Here is a 17638-nt window from a genome sequence, read left to right as displayed (position 1 = left end):
TGTCAACTCAACAACTGCGCAGAGCTTGTGACCGACAGCATGGAATGGCATTCAGCCGAAGGCAGAAGATCCTGATCCATAGGTTGGTCGGGAGCAGCTCCTGCCACCAGCGATTGGCCGGTTGATCGGCCACCAGCAGTGCGCCTCGGCGACACAGAAGACGGCCGAGGGCGATTTCCGCCAGGTGGTGCTGTAGATGGGACACGCCTTGGCGGAGAAGGAGAGGAACTGGGTTTCTTTGTAGCCTTCTTGGAAGTATGATGTTTAGATGAAGGATGAACCAATGGTTGGGAAGTTGCGGTACATAAAAGCTCTTCACGAGTATGCTCTTTTTTCGAAGTCTTGGTGTCTGGCTTTTGGGCTCGAGATTTAGCAGAACCTGACGAAGGGTGAGCCATAGAGTGGGCAGGCGAAAGGGGTGAGGTTGAACGGGCGATCTTTGCGCTGGCCGATCTGACGACCGTGGCACTAAAGGTGAGGTCACAAGTCTGCGTGGCCGCCTCCTTTGTTGGCCGAGGAGAAGCAAGGACAGTGCTGTATTTTCCTGTCTGAGGCACGGTGGGCTGTCGACTGCCGAAAGGTCGACACCTTTTCCTTCACTCTTATTTCCTGGATGAGCTTTTCGTCCTTAAAAACGGGGCAATCTCGAGAGGAAGCAGCGTGGTCACCCATACTGTTGATGCAGCGAGGGGATGGAGGTGGACAAGCACCCTCATGGGCATCCTTGCCACACGTAACACATTTGGCCAGATTGGAACAGGACTGGCTGGTGTGATTGAACCGCTGACACCGATAGCAACGCGTAGGGTTTGGGACGTAAGGGCGAACGGAAATTATCTCATAGCCTGCTTTGATTTTCGATGGGAGTTGAACTTTGTCAAATGTCAAGAAGACAGTGCGGGTTGGAATGATGTTCGTGTCAACCCTTTTCATAACCCTATGAACAGCCGTTACGCCCTGGTCAGACAGGTAGTGCTGAATTTCTTCGTCAGACAGTCCATCGAGGGAGCGTGTATAAACGACTCCACTTGAGGAATTTAAAGTGCGGTGCGCTTCAACCCGGACAGGGAAGGTGTGTAGTAGTGAGGTACGCAGCAATTTTTGTGCCTGGAGGGCACTGACTGTTTCTAACAACAGGGTGCCATTCCGTAATCTGGAACAAGACTTTACAGGACCTGCAATTGCGTCGACACCTTTCTGAATAATGAAAGGGTTGACCGTGGAGAAGTCATGACCTTCGTCAGACCGAGAAACAACAAGGAACTGTGGCCACGATGGAAGAACTGTCTGTGGCTGAGACTCAGTGAACTTAGGCTTGTGAGCAGACATAGTGGAAGGTGAGGAAACCATTGCGGAAGAATCCCCCATGATTACCGGCGTCTCCGATGGCGCGCTCCTCCCTTGTGGGGGCCCTCTCTGAGGGCACTTCCGCCTTAGGTGATTGTTCACACCTCAGGTCACACCTCCTGACAAACGGACGGAGGGACCAATCGGCACTTTTGGAAGGTATCAGCTCGGGTAATCACCCCTCCCTGGGCCTGGCCGTTACAAGGGGGTACGTACGTGTCCTACCTGTCTACCCGGGGCGGGGAATTACGCGTTACCCCGTCACCGGCTACGCATGGAAATGCATGGGTCGGCCTTCAGACACGCACAGGGAGGAAAAAAAAGAGAAAGGGAAAGGAAAGAAGAGGGGTCTCAAACGCCGCAGCGGAGAAAAGGGCAAAGAGAAGAGGGAAGGAAAAGAGAAGGACAGAGGAAGGACGAAGACTTGCAAGTGTAGAAAGCAAGGAATTTGTAACAGTTTCGAGCGTCCGTCTCCGGACGTAGGCACAAACCATACTCCCAGAGGGGGAGAAAGGGAAGGAAAGAGCCAGAGGTGAGAGGGGGGGGGGGCGAAGATGGGGGACGGGGAACAATGCGGAAAGGGAAGGTATGCAGCCCGGAAAGGAAGGAGGGCCACATTAGCCCAGGGTCCCGTGCTCGCTACGCACGTGTCCACAAAAGAGTTGTGGACCCCCTAGGGGGGACCTTAGGTTTGTTCTGATAAGCGTTTTACTAAATGTTTAGATCTATTTGAAGTATGTGTTATCACTATTCTTTGTACTCTATCTGCTAGGTATGATGAAAACCAGTCCTTAGCTACCACTCTTATTCCTAATGCTTCTAATTTATTTAATGGAATCTTGTGGTCGACTGTATCAAAGGACTTAGAAAGATCATAAAGGAACCCTCTGACAGACTCTTCTTTATCAAGACCATCAAGTACAACTTTTGTGCATTCTACCACAGCGGACTCCGTATGTTTGCCACATTAGAAACGAAACTTTGATTCACTTAAAAGATTGTATTTATTCAGGTAATTCATTAATCTGTTTTTCATAATTGCTTCTATTATTTTTGAGAATGGTGACAACAGGAAAACCAGCTGGTAATTTTCTGCATTACCTTTCTTAACCAAAGGCACAACTCTTGCCTGTTTTAACTGCTCTGGAAATGTCCCTGATGTAAAGGATTCACTTATTATGTGTGTTAAGGGACCTTGTACAACCTCTATGCATTGTTTTAGTACACACATTGGTACTTTATCTAAGCCTACTGACTTTTTATTTTTTAATTTTTGAACAGTTTTACTGGCTTCATTATTTGTGATTTGAAGTAACATCATTGTACTTAGTGCAACATTATTTACAGGGGTTATATTTGTTTTGGGGAATTTTTGTTGTAACTTCCCTGCCATACTTGAAAAATGCTCATTTACATAGTTTGATAAGTGTTGTGGCTTATTTATTACCTTATCCCCCTCCCTCAGCAGTATGTTATTCTGTGTTTCTTTGCCTCTCCCCGTTCCCGTTTTTATAACATCCCAGACTGCCTTGCTTTTATTCCCTGCATTATATATTACTGTGTCATTAAACGACTTTTTTGCAGCTATCAGCACCTTCCTATAGATCTTTTAGTATCTATGATAGAAATTTAAGAATTCTCGATCATTGTGACTCTTTTTCATGGAAGTGAGGTATTTAAGTGTTTGGGAGGACTTCTTAATACCTGCTGTTATCCATCTATTTTTGTGTGACATTGATACAGACATGCATACTTTTGGAAATGCCTTTTCAAAGTCCAATTTAAATAATGTGGATTCTTATTCACATTGGTTTCCTTATACACTTCATCCCAGCATTGTTTGCTAGTTCCTTTGAAAAATCTTTTATTTTCATTTCTGATGGATGTCGTTTGTAGGCTTGTAGTTTAGGGAATCATTTGATGTCTCATTTTACTGTTGTTATTTGACAGAGATGGTCTGATAATCCGAGATCTTTTACAGCTACATCACATTTTTCCCTGTCCATATTTGTGGCCACATGGTCAATTACTGATGAAGTCATTGTAGTAACCCTTGTTGCACTATTGATCAATAGGTACAGGCCAAAACTTTGAAGTATATTTATGAGGGTGCTGCTGGATTCATTTATGATGTTCATGTTGATTTTAATGTCCCCACACAGAATTGTGCTGAGCTTTGTACTTGAGACTTTATTTACAAATTCTTTTAATTTATTGAAAAACAGTGTCCACACTATCACTGGGAGATCTATACACACACAAAATTATTAATATCTTGGTGATATCAAGCCCTGTTAATTCAAACTGCTGGAGATACTCTTTAGGCAGGGGAACCTGTTGTCTAGATTTATCCTAAAAAGACCTACTTCTCATACTGATGACAACAGGTATTTGACCATGTGTGGCCCAAGATCCACCCCCTATACTTTCACGAATCATCTGTACCAATCTTCCCTTGCCAGTTCTGTTTAGGTATAGGCCACGCCTAGTGAAACCCCGTCTGTCGATAGTCCCGACGGGCACCAGAGAAACATGAGTGAAGTTGGCTACCCTCAGAGCCATCCCTAGCCCCACATTGATTCGCCTCACATCTCCATCAAGGTGTGGCCAACTGTGACACCAGAACAGCTCAACAAAGTGTACGTTGGTGCCACGAGCCAGGGAAGCTATCTTGCCCAGGTCACCACCTATGTCATATGCCCCATCCCTGTCCAAACTGTTTCCCGCCCCACCCACTATCACTACATGGTCTTCTTTTGTAAAGTCCTTACGTAAAGACCCTAAGTCCTCTATTGCATGACTTAGCCCTGCATTTGGCTGGAAGATACTGGTGGTGTGGTATGCTGCCCCTAAACTTTCCTGTAACTCGGGGCCTACAACTCCCCCATGGCTACTACCTAGCAGCAGCACTTTCTTCTTCCTAACATGTTGTATATTTCTAAGCTTCTTGGCCTCAGTTGAAGTGCGCTGCACATTTCTTGCTCCTCTTGCTACCAGAGGCTCTGGCAGTGGTAGACACATGTTTTTGGGGTTGATGATAAAACTATCATGGTCACTTTCTCTTTCTTCCCATCCTCCTACAAGCTGCCAGTTCGCAACCACCCTCCTCCTACTCCCTAGCTCTCTTGATCCTTATCAGTTCCTTCTTTCAACTGTGCCTCAAGGGCACAGATTTTCCTTTCCTGTACCCCAATCAAAATGTTCCTTGCATACTCTGCAGTTCCAGGAGAGAGCCTCTTCTGTTCACCCAACATTCTCCCCACTACATCTCCCCCCACCTCTCCCTCCCCCAGTGAAAATATTTCCTACAAGATTAGCAACAAATCCCTCTACTCACAACGCTTTAACAGCTTCGACATTTCTCACTCATGATCAGTTTCGAAAGAATAATTAAGTTTTAAATTTGTCAAGGACACGAGATTGGCTATATGTAAACAAAAACAACACGGTCTTACGTGCCCTTATTGTTTTTGTACTGATCTAGAGATACAGTGACAGAAGAATGTATTAGTAATTACGTTGCTGTTAGAGAATTTACTTTAGTGTTTGGTCAGGCTTTAAATGTTTATAACTCCAAAAATTTATCCCTTGATCACCTCTAACTAGTTAACAATATGAAATGTGTTAGTTAAATACAATTTAAAAACTTTTAATTATTCTTTTATTGTGACAATAGACACTGATGAAACTAGTAGCTGTCTTTCTTAAACGAATTTTGCACTATCAAGAAAACTTGAATAGAATTTTTTGTGTTTTGGCATGCAAAATTTCACGTTATGTCGCAATTATCGGGACTTCAGATTACACTAAGGGGTTCCCCCCCCCAAGAATAAGCTCTATGAGGACGCAAATATTCAGTTGTGTGACAAGAATGGACACTACAGCAAATATACGAAACAAAGGAAATTTAAATTTGACACTATTTCCTCTCAAATAAGTTCTTTGTGCAATTCCTGGCCGATTTGGAGAATTTATCCTCTCAGAGGTTGGGTGTTGTGTTGCGCTTATCACCATTTTACCTTTTGTTTGGATGCAAAAAAAACCAGTATCAACTGATGTAGACTTGCAGTAGGCGGCCGATTGCTCCTGCATACGATCTCCTGGCCAGAAATGCCATACTGTCATTTCATTTCACGCTAGGTATGAAACTGATTCTCTGTTATGCACATTATTGAAATGCATTGTGAGTCATCTCTGAATTTGTATATGCTCAGTCCGTTTAATATTAATTTGCAGGGCTCTAGAGTAAGCAGTGTGTAGTTGTGTGCACTATGGTCCATTGTCGTGACCCCTAGCATGGCAATACAGCATGCGACTGTAACGGTGTCAACAGCACTGGGTAGTGTTGTCTACTTCACTGGATGGTGGTGCATGAGAAATAGAGTTGTCACGATGGCCAGTCTGACCTCAGTACTGCAGGTTTGCATGTTGGCCAGTGGGTATTTGGAACAAATCCATTAATACTCAGATATGAAGATTTGTTTATCTTTGACATTACGGAATCATGTTTCTATATCTGCTCCATCCCTCCATACCCCCTCCCCACTCCCCAGTGGAAGGGGGTCACAATTATTTTGTGAGTTTGTGCATGGAGCACATGAGGCTTCTAGTAATTGGATCCTATCTGCTTTAACTTTCCCGTGCTCGTCCATCCCTGTCCTCAATCCTTCCCCTCTTCCCCTTCTTTACATCTCTGTTTCCTTGCTTACATTGGCCTGGCTATCTTTTTTTTTCTATCCCTTACAGTATTATTCTTCTTGCTTTACACTTTCCTTTTTGGAGTTTTTGGTACCTCTTTGGGGATTCAACTCCTCTAAATTTTGTCTCCATGGTGTGAGCCAGCTGGGGAAAAACACCATACATGAAGTCTTTGGCATGTGGCCTTACCACCTCTTCCATTTTTTACCTGAAGCCATTGTCCTTTTTGTGCTATACAGCTAGCACAGTAGTCATTTCATGTGCTTGGGGTGTTATGTACTCTTTTGATGGAGTCCTCTGAAAACGCAGGGATGACAGTTCTGATACACGAGCTGCTACCTCCCTGTGTATGCCTAGGAGTAGTGGCTTGTCATTCTGGAGCATTGGAACTCCCAGCAACAGCCCCTATGCCATGTGCTCTTCAGAAATATGATCAGCTTCGCCTTGTGTCTACGACATCTACCATTGACTCTGTTACATCCTTTCCCCCTCCTCCTCCTTACCCCAGTGATGCCTCACTCTTCTCTCCCTCTCCCCTGAACACAACTCCCTTTGCTCCTTTCATCCAGCAGAGAAGTGCCTCTTCTCTGGTGTCTGCTGGTACACATCGGCCGTGAAGCTGTCAGCTCTAGCATCTCCAAGGTTGCCTGGTCTCTCTTTATAGAATTAGCAGAAGCCTCTCTCTCTTTTTCTCTCTCTCCCCATCCCCTTGCCTCTCTGGCCTCTGGCTTCTGTCCTCCTCTACTTCTGAAAGAGAAGAAGGAACATAAGTCCTGGGATGAGGAAACTCTCATTGCCCACGAGGATGGCATTCCACGGGGTTCAGTGTTAAGTATCCTTTTCCTCATCACTATTAAAGGACTTGTGACCTCCGTCAAACTGTTGGTCACCCCTGCTCTGCATGTGGATGACTTCTGTGTCTGAGTTATTTAACACTTGGTGGCCTTTGTGAAGTGACAGTTCCAGGGTGCCAATTGGTATGCTTCTGCATGGACCTTCTCACACAGTTTTCAGTTTTCTCCTCTTAAATTGTGGGTGGTGCACTTGTGTCACCATATTGTGTTCGATACCTTCTGGAGCTCTATCTCGAGACCCAATTTCTGATTGTGATCCCCCAGTTCCATTTCTTGGGTCTTCTTTTTGACAAGAAATTTACTTGGTCACCCCATATCCGCCTTCTGGAGATTGGCTGTCTCCATAAACTCAATGTCCTCCACTTCCTTTCCCACACCTCTGGGGGGGGGGGGGGGTGCAGATTGTTTGACTCCTCAGCACCTTTTTTTTTTTGTCCCTTCTGGTCCATGGTTGCCAAATTTATGGCTCAGCTGCTCCTTCCATACTGATCCTCTTGGATCAGGTCCACCATTGTGGTATCTGTCTGATCATCAGTACCTTTTGCACTAGCCCTATTGTTTCCTGGTTGAAGCTGGGGTTGTCCCCCACTCGCTGCCCTTTTGGTTCAACAGTCTAAGCTTCTTTTTTCCTATGCCATCACCATCTTCTCTCTTTCCCCTCACACCCCTTCTATTTTATATTTTAGCAGCTCCTGGACATTGCCCACCCTTCAGGTGAGTTTAGCAATTGGGCTCCACCTTGCTGCTCTTTGCCATGATTTTTATCTTCCCTCTTTGTCCTGTTCCCCATTCTCTCCAAACACCTCCTTCCCCTTGGTTAGTTCCTTGATCCCAGATTCAGAGGGATCTCTCCTGGGGGGTCTTTGTTTCATTGTTGTTCTGCCAGCTTTTATGGGAGTTTCAGGCTGCTGTTGTGTTTTAATGTAATGGCTCTAGGCTCTAAATCTGCTAATCGTAAGGGATGTGCCTTCATGCCTTCTGCTGGCAAGTAACACCATCTCTTACCTGCCACATGTTGCATGTGTACTGCATAGCCAATGACCATTTACCAGACTCTTTAGTATGTTAAACAGTCCTCTCTCACCCATGTTGTGTGCAGACTCGATAAGTGCCCTTGAGGCTATCAGACAGTGGTTTTCCCTCCCTCTTCTTGATCTATGACATCTTGACCATGCTGGTTGTTCAATTGACTTTCTTTGGGTTCCCACTCATGTGGGTATCCCAGGTAATGAGTTGCTGATCCTGTGGCTTGGGGGTGTAGCCCTTTTCTGTGACCTCTCTGGTGCTGGGTTTGCAGCTTCATGTCAGATTCCTTTTTGCTCAGCCTTGAGCTGACTCTTGGAGGCCAACCCCCTGCCCAATAAACTTATTGCGATAAGGGGACTCTTGCCGCATGGCCCACTGGGGATCTACCATCCTCTGCTATCTTCGTATTGGTCATACAAGGTTGAATCATAGCCTCTTACTCCATAATGATCTGTTCCCCCACCCCTCACTGTCAACCATATTTTACGAGACTCCCCTATCATTTGGCCTTTTGCACTAAATACGCTCTTCCATTCTCCATTGTCACAGATGGTAGCAGACAACCTTACATACTTCTGTCTATCTTTGGTTTTCATCATAAAAGTGGTTTGTCCCCTAGATTTAAGTACCTGAATTCTCTCCCACAATTGGAGGCCCTCAGTTTGGAAGGCCTTCATCATTGCTTTCATGCTGGTCAGGTTTTCCTCTCCATTTTGAGTTGTTTCATCTCCACCCACTCTTCTTGTGTCGTCTCCCCCTGGTGTTGTCCCCATTGTGTCGCAGTCATGGTGTGAAGTGGGAACTGGGGTGGGTTAGCAGCGATTCCAGCACCATGTCACACATAGCGCCATTGGGGTGTCTTATGATCTTCCCCTTCCTCCCTCCAGTTCTTTACTCTTCCTGCCACCCAAGTGTTCTGTCTGCATCTTCATTTGCCTGTTTTGCTTTGCCATCGACTAGATTGTGCTGTTGGTTTGCTGCTCCCACAGTCTCTGCCACTTTGGATCTTGAGACTAATGATGTCACTGTTTGGTCCCTCTCCTCATTCAGACAATCAATCAGCATCTGCAGCCAGCAGGCAAGCAGACTAGGTATCTGATCTGTTAGCGTCTGTGTCAGGGTGTTACTAGCATTAATGACAAGTTTGAAATTGTTATCTGTTTCCAAATACAAATAGGCATTTTTGTTCCCTGATAAATTAGAACTACAAAACTATATGCCTAAATTTAGGAAATAATGACCAGTTAAAAACAGAACATTCTGGAATATGAGTTATTTGGTTACAGATAACTTTTGAAATAGGTTTTTTTTTTAAAAAAAGTAAAATTATACTGCAAATTGGAACCAAAAAGGCTTTCAGTTGATTTGTATTGCTACATTCAGAATTACTCATTCCTAATTCCAACTGTATGTGTTCATACTGATACTGAAATTATTATTTATTGGCAAAATTTATTTTTTGGTAAATGAGTTACATTATCAGGAAAATTGATTGTGAACAATCAGGTGTTAGTATATTCCTTGCTAGAATATGAAAATATTTAATCTGTTTAACAGTTGTACTAGTGTTACTCATCTAGCTAGATCAAAAATAAATACATATAACAAGTTGATGATTGCAACTCACTCTGTTGTAATTTTGGGATGGTTCTCAAATGTGTGGCCATCACCAGCAGTGCACTGAGCCTCAATCACAGTCATCAAGGCTTGGGAGGGGATTGACTCAGCGATGCTAGCATTCTAGGCTGGTGGCACAAGCCGCATCAGTTTCTGGTGATCCCACGTGTCAGCAGAACTGCCGCACCAGAGGCTGGTGGAGAAGGAAGGAATATCGACATTTGACATTCTGTCAACAGTGAGGTCGTCAGAGACAGATGGTTTCAAGGATGGGAAAGAAAATCGGCCTTGGCCTTTCAAAGGAACCATCCCAGCATTTGCCTTGATTGATTTAGGGAAATAATGGAAAACCTAAAACTGGATGGCAGGACACGGAATAAAGCCATCATGTTCCTGAATAATGTGGTGTAAATCTTCATCCAGAAGTGTTCTCAGTAACTTTGTTTCTTCTGTATCAGGAACTGCCATGGGTATGCAGCTTGAGGAATTTGTTTTCTTTGCTGAAAACAGTCTCCTCTGTGGTGCACGTTTTCTCTTGTGACTCCTTTGTGGGCTAATGAAAGAGATACTACTACTGGCATGAACAGCACCTACACTAGCCTTCAATGAAGTTACCATTTTGTTGGCCAGCTGAACTTGAGTAACTGACATACCAGAAACAATTTCTGCCAGTACCTCTGTGTCACAGGAACTGACTGGCTTCAGAATTTTCTTCTCTCTCATTAATGAAAGAAATGCCTCCAACATTTGTAACTAGTACATCTGGTAATTGTAACTAGTACATCTGGTAATTTAGAAATTTCAAACGGATTTTCTTCTGTACTCTCTACTTGGCAAACATTATGTAAATGCTTGGACATATTTAACTTAATGCTATAATCAATACATGCGTAGTAATATCTATGAATGCTTACTTTACAGTCAGTGCCCACTAATTTGGATTACAGTGGATAATATTTTCTTCCAAAAGGCAAACTTCAAGTGATTTTGTGGCTGGTACTTCCCAACCTCTGCCTACCTTTCTAGTTGAGTCCTTATTCATCAAAATACTGAATTTGTGCTTATGTTGAATGTTTTTCATTTTACTTGTTAGTTTTTCTTTCACAATGACAATGAGCCTGTCAAACAGATTTGCTGTTACAAGCAACGTGAATGCAAATATACCTTTATCCAAATGAGTCACCGGCTTTGCATTACCATGTAGAGGAAGTGGTGGTAAAATGGACCCTGCAACAAATATGCTCCCCCTTAATATCTTAATAACATTTAGCTGAATTCTAGTGTTGATAGCTGGAACTAGTGTACGAGTATGCTCACTGGCCTGTAGGAGCACTGGAAGCAGGTCAGTACAGTGGTTGAGTGACTGCGAGGTTATATTTTTCAAGCTCCTGTTCAAAACTTTGAGAGGTATGTGAATTTCACTTTATTAATGTACCATTATTGGTTAATACTTAGATGCAAGCACCATGCATACAACCTAGTAAGTATTGGCATCAGTTTCAAATAGAATAAAAGGTGTGGTATTATTGCATTTTTAAGCTGTTTACACTAGTTTACAAGGTGTAAGTGACTGTAATATGGCCCCCATTGGTGCTTCTAATGTGGACCCCAGGGTCAATATTATAAGCAGACCGTTAAATGTTTTTATTTCTGTTTTCAGATGCCTAGGACTAATCTGGCACCTAAATGAACCCTCAAAAGGCAGGTGTGGGATGAAAACAAAATGTGAGAGGCAGTGTCTGCTGTTGTAGGGAAAACGATGGGAGTTAAAAAAGCAAGCATCGAAACATTTTGCTGTCCCAAAAACAACTCTGCGCCAGTATGTGTATGAGGCTAATACCTCACAGATGGCAGATGTTGAAACTAAAAAGCTTGGAAGAAAACCAGCTCTATCAGCAGCCCTAGAAAATGAACTAGTGGTTTACTTACAGTATATGGAGACGAAAATTCTATCCTTTTACTAGTATGGATGTTAGAAAAATGGCCTACCAACTTGCAGTTAGGAATGGAATTGCAACAAACCTCAGAAATGAAATTGCTGGAAGGGCTTGTCTTGACCATTTTCTTCGACGTCATCAAGATAAGCTTTCAATTAGAAAGCCAACTGGATCATCATATGCTCGAGCAAAAGGCTTTTCCCATTCTACGACTTGCTATAAGCTGAATACTGGAAACATAAATATCCAGAAGATCGTGTATGAACGTTGACAAAACAGGCCTTAGTGTAGTTCAGACTAAGATACCACAAGTAATTGCAAACAGAGGTAAACGCCAAATTTGTTCTCTGACTGCTGCAGAGTGTGGGTCTCTAGTAATGGTCATCTGTTATCTGTTTGCTGAGTGCAGGAGGTCCTTATGTTGCCCTGATGTTCATATTCCCGAGAACAGAAGAGGGGGGAGACCATTGTTTCAACTGATTTGCTGTACAAAAAAAGAGTTAGAAGCCATTATTAAGAAAAAAGAGGAAAAGAACTTTGCCAAAGACCCCCTAGTGAGATAAGCCTCTACATCCTTACATTTGTCCTCTAGCAATGCCTGCTTAGCCATTTTGCACTTCATGTCGATCTCATGTTTGAGACGTCTGTGTTCCTTGTTGCCTGCTTCATTTACTGCATTTTTATATTTTCTCCTTTCATCAATTAAATTCAATATCTCTTCTGTTACCCAATGATTTCTAATATCCCTCGCCTTTTTACCTATTTGATCCTCTGCTGCCTTCACTACTTCATCCTTCAAAGCTACCCATTCTTCTTCTACTGTATTTCCTTCCCTTGCCAAAGAGACACACTATATCATAGGATCCAACAGGTTTGCTTTCGTGGAGCATTCACTGCCAAATATTCTCGCTGTAGTGAGTCTTAAGTGCACCCATAAATGTACGATCTAGCGGTTGCAGGACTAGAAAAATTAGCCTCAATAACTTGGTCATTCTTAGGCGGCAGTTCATTGTTACAATTTGCTGAAACCTGCCAGCTTGATCATTCAACCTGTTGGCGTCGTCTTTTTTAGCCGGTGTGCTAGGTGAAGGCAATTCCAATCGTTCAGCTCCAGATATAATAAACCTCTTTATCTGAGGGCCTATCAAGTCCGATGTCAGTCTTGTCTGCCGGGAGGAAGTCTGCATCGGTGAATACGGACGGGTCCGTGGGCCATACTCCAGTAGCTTCGAAACCTTTGATAGCGGTTTTCATTGTTGCACTTTTGATGAAAGCTGAACCAAAAAGCTTTGAAATTTGAAAGACCACCGCGGCCTGCACATCCCTCGGTCCATACGCGGAGTCAGTGGAGGGGAGAGGCGACTGGTATATATACCACACCACCCGCCGGCCTAGGACGCCCATTCCGAGTTAGTATTCGCTGCTCGACTCGCTGCGACACTCTTGCTCTTGTCACCGCGCACGTCACGCTATGGCTGTGAAGCAGTTTGCCGCCGCACTCGAAGCTCTCATCCACGCGATGGGGTTCACCGGCCGCCGCCCACGTCCGCCAAAGCGCAGGCGAACGCAGCAGAACAGGAAGGGCCTCCAGTGCTACAATTGCCAGCAGCTGGGGCATGCCGCGCGGGAGTACACGAACGCCGTCGCGTGCTTGAAGTGCGCGGCGGCTCACGACACCCGCAGTTGTACGAAGCCCCGTGGTATGGCCAGCAGATGCGCGAACTGTGGCGGGTCACACGCCGCAAACTCGCGTCGCTGCGGCTACCTTCGGGAGTTCCGCCGGCTGCCCGTCGCACCACGTCCTGCGACGGCGTCAAGCGCCACGACGGCCGCCCCGCCCCCACGCTCCGGCGAGGGGTGCTCGCCGCGCCGCCGTGAGGCCGCCACCGATGACGCTCTGGCCGGCTTCCAGGCCGCCTTTACGGCCGAACGGGCCGCACTGAAGGAGGAGCTCGCAGCTGTTCATCGCCAGCTCCAACAGCTGCGCGATGAGCTGCGGGTTCTCAAGAAGAAGCCGCCAGTTCCCGCCGCCGCCCCCGCTGTGAGTCGTCCGGTGGGGGTCGACGCGACCACGCAAACAACCGCCGCTCCCCCTCCCGCAGCACTGCAGGAGGTGGCGCCCATGGAAACAGAAGATGTGCCGCCTGAGCTGCCCCCCTCCGAGGTGGCAGCCGCAAGCAAGGGCGCTAAGGCGCCTCCTGTCTCCTCGCAAGCCGAGAAGCCAACGAAGAAGAGGAGGATTCGCCTCCCGTTTCCTGACGCGACCAACGTGCAGGTCGTCCTGAAGGACATTGCCGCGGCCCTGAAGAACGGGTCCTACCCCCATGCAGACCAACCATATCCCTTCACTCCGCCAGACCAGCCCATACCTTCTCTCCCCCATCGACCTCTTCAATTTCGCACGTACGCCTACCGTAACTCGTTTATGGCAGTGCTCACGAAGAAGGAAATAGAACAGATAAATTCACGCCCCATATTCACCCCCTCTCAATGGGATGCCTTAAGCTACTTTATAGACGAATTCGTGGAGGAAGAGTTCCGGTCTGGTCGGCATCCACAACGCCAGTTACAGTAACGACCACCACGCGCGGCCATTGCCCCAGTAGCGGAGCCTTAGCTTAAACCATCGGCCAGTCACATCGGCCCTTCGTTTTCCATTTCTCTCACTGTCTCTCTAACTATCCTTTCATCTTTCTTTATTTAAAATATATATATATATATATATATATATATATATATATATATATATATATATATATATATATATATTGCACAAAGCATCAAGCAGAACAATAACGCCATGAAATTTCCCTAGCCAAACCGCCATGCCAGAAGGTGAAGCGCCTTGTTGCGCTAGTACTTCGCCCTCAGTCGAGGATATCTTCCTCAGTCCATTGTGCAGGTTCGTTCGGCCTAGGACGTCAGTCAACAGGAGTAACCTGATGATAATGGCACGCTACGCCGTGACTGGAACTCGATAGTAGGAAAAGGAAGAGAAGGAAACGTAGTAGGTGAATATGTATTGGGGTTAAGAAATGAAAGAGGAAGCCGCCTAGTAGAATTTTGCACAGAGCATAACTTAATCATAACTGCATGCCCGAGAGACCTTCAGGCACATTCATATTATATTAATATCCAGAAAAACTTGAATTTCTTATCCTTACTGAATTTCAACACAGTCTAACATGTGTTGGACTGTGACGATACGGAAACAACTTTGATACAGCTTCCAGTTTGCGGAACTGGCGGCTGTTTGGGGGAAGGCCCTTTGGGCCGGACTTAATCCGGGTGAAATCCTGGCACTAAGGGCACGTGTCGGTTATGCCGTCGGCACACGGACTGTCCATTCGAACGTAGAGCATTCAGAATGGCGAGTTTCTACCGCCATGGCATGGAAAACGCACGCTGGGGAGTCTTTCCAAACGTGCGGAGCCATATCTAGCAAGACAGATATTCTGAAAGTGTGTTTGAATGTTAACCAACGAGATGGAAGAACGCCGCGTACCTCACATGCACGCCATCTTTCTTCAGTACAGACTCGCCATACGCCATACTGGCTTTCAGTTGATGTTAGTTTCAAGGTATAGTCTGTCTGTAAACTCGAGAGCGAACAGCGCTTTTCGTGGGGCAAGTGGCATTTTCCGGAAGAACCATGCCACTGGTTTACAGGGGCACCCAAAATCAGTTGCCCGTTACCTGTCTGGCGGCGTAGATCGGCGTGCAGTGATGTACAATAAGTCGTTTCTGTTCGTGAGGTCTTAGTTGCCAGTGTCAGTCAGTTAACTTTGTGTAGGCCCTACTCACTGATATACTTCGGTATCTGGAAGTGCTGGATAACCGCCTTGCATTGCACGAAAATTGCAGAAAACGAAGACGAGCTATTTGCGGAGTACATTTCCCCACCATGTTATAGTTCTGGGTGGAGATTTTAATTTGCCAGATATACCGGGTGATCAAGAAGTCAGCCGGCCGAGGTGGCCGAGCGGCTCTAGGCGCTACAATCTGGAACCGCACGACCGCTACGGTCACAGGTTCGAATCCTGCCTTGGGCATGGATGTGTGTGATGTCCTTAGGTTAGTTAGGTTTAAGTAGTTCTAAGTTCTAGGGGACTGATGACCTCAGCTGTTAAGTCCCATAGTGCTCAGAGACATTTCAACCATTTGATCAAGAAGTCAGTATAAATTTGAAAACTGAATAAATCACGGAATAATGTAGATAGGGAGGCACAAATTGACACACATGCTTGGAATGACATGGGATTTTATTAGAAAAACAAAAAAAAAAAGAAAAAAAAAATCAAAGTTCAAAAAATGTCCGACAGATGGCGCTTCATCTGATCAGAATAGCAATAATTAGCATAACAAAGTAAGACAAAGCAAAAATGATGTTCTTTACAGGAAATGCTCAATATGTCCACCATCAGTACTCAACAATAGCTGTAATCGAGGACTAATGTTGTGGACAGCACTGTAAAGCATGTCCGGAGTTTACAGTGAGGCACTGGCGTCGGATGTTGTCTTTCAGCATCCCTAGAGATGTCGGCCGATCACGATACACTTGCGATTTCAGGTAACCCCAAAGCCAATAGTTGCACGGACTGAGGTCTGGGGACCTGGGAGGCCAAGCATGACGAAAGTGGCGGCTGAGCACACGATCATCACCAAACGACGCGCGCAAGAGATCTGTCGGACATTTTGTGAGCTTCGTTTTTTTTTTTTTTTTTTTTGTTCTAATGAAACACCATGTCATTCCAAGCATGTGTGTCAATTTTTACCTCTCTATCTACATTATTCCGTGGTTTATTACGTTTTCAAATTTATACTGACTTTTTTATCACCCGGTAGACTGAAACATTCATAACGGGTGGCAGGGTCAAAGAATCCAGTGAAAATTTTTTAAAGTGCTTTATCTGAAAACTACCTTGAGCAGTTAAACAGAGAACCGACTCGTGGTGATAACATATCAGAGCTTCTGGTGACAAACAGACCCGAACTATTTGAAACAGTTAACGCAGAATAGGGAATCAGCGATCATAAAGCGATGATTTCAGCCGTAAATAGAAATATTAAAAAAGGTAGGAAGATTTTTCTGTTTAGCAAAAGTGACAAAAAGCAGATTTCAGAGTACCTGACGGCTCAACACAAAAGTTTTGTCTCAAGTACAGATAATGTTGATGATAAGTGGAAAAAGTTCAAAAGCATCATACAATATGCGTTAGATGAGTATGTGCCAAGAAAGATCGTAAGAGATGGAAAAGAGCCACCGTGGTACCACAACTGCTGCGGAAGCAAACATAAACATATAAACATAGCCAAAGCCTTGCAGACAAACAAAAATTACGCGAAGCGAAATGTAGTGTGACAAGGGAGGGCTATGCAAGAGGCGTTCAATGAATTCGAAACTAAAATTCTATGTTCTGACTTGCCAGAAAATCCTAATTTTGGTCTTATAACAAAGCGGTAGGTGGATCAAAACAAAATGTCCAGACACTCTGTGACCAAAACGGTACTGAAACAGAGGATGACAGACTAAAGGCCGAAATACTAAATGTCTTTTTCCAGAGCTGTTTCACAGAGGAAGACTGCATTGTAGTTCCTTCTCTAGACTGTCGCACAGATGACAAAATGGTAAATATCGAAATAGACGGCAGAGGGATAGAGAAACAATTAAAATCGCTCAAAAGAGGAAAGGTCGCTGGACCTGATGGGATACCAGTTCGATTTTACACAGAGTACGCGAAGGAACTTGCCCCCCTTCTTGCAGCGGTGTACCGTAGGTCTCTAGAAGAGCGTAGCGTTCCAAACGATTGGAAAAGGGCACAGGTCATCCACGTTTTCAAGAAGGGACGTCGAATAGATGTGCAGAACTATAGACCTATATCTTTAACGTCGATCAGTTGTAGAATTTTGGAACACGTATTATGTTCGAGTATAATGACTTTTCTGGAGACTAGAAATCTACTCTGTAGGAATCAGCATGGGTTTCGAAAAAGACGATCGTGTGAAACCCAGCTCGCGCTATTCGTCCACGACACTCAGAGGGCCATAGATACGGGTTCCCAGGTAGATGCCGTGTTTCTTGACTTCCGCAAGGTGTTCGATACAGTTCCCCACAGTCGTTTAATGAACAAAGTAAGAGCATATGGACTATCAGACCAA

This window comes from Schistocerca americana, chromosome 8 (genome assembly GCF_021461395.2).
Source record: "Schistocerca americana isolate TAMUIC-IGC-003095 chromosome 8, iqSchAmer2.1, whole genome shotgun sequence".
In the NCBI taxonomy this organism is placed as follows: Eukaryota; Metazoa; Arthropoda; class Insecta; order Orthoptera; family Acrididae; genus Schistocerca; species Schistocerca americana.
The sequence above is the reverse complement of the archived record's forward strand: the minus strand, read 5'-3'. Positions refer to the sequence as shown.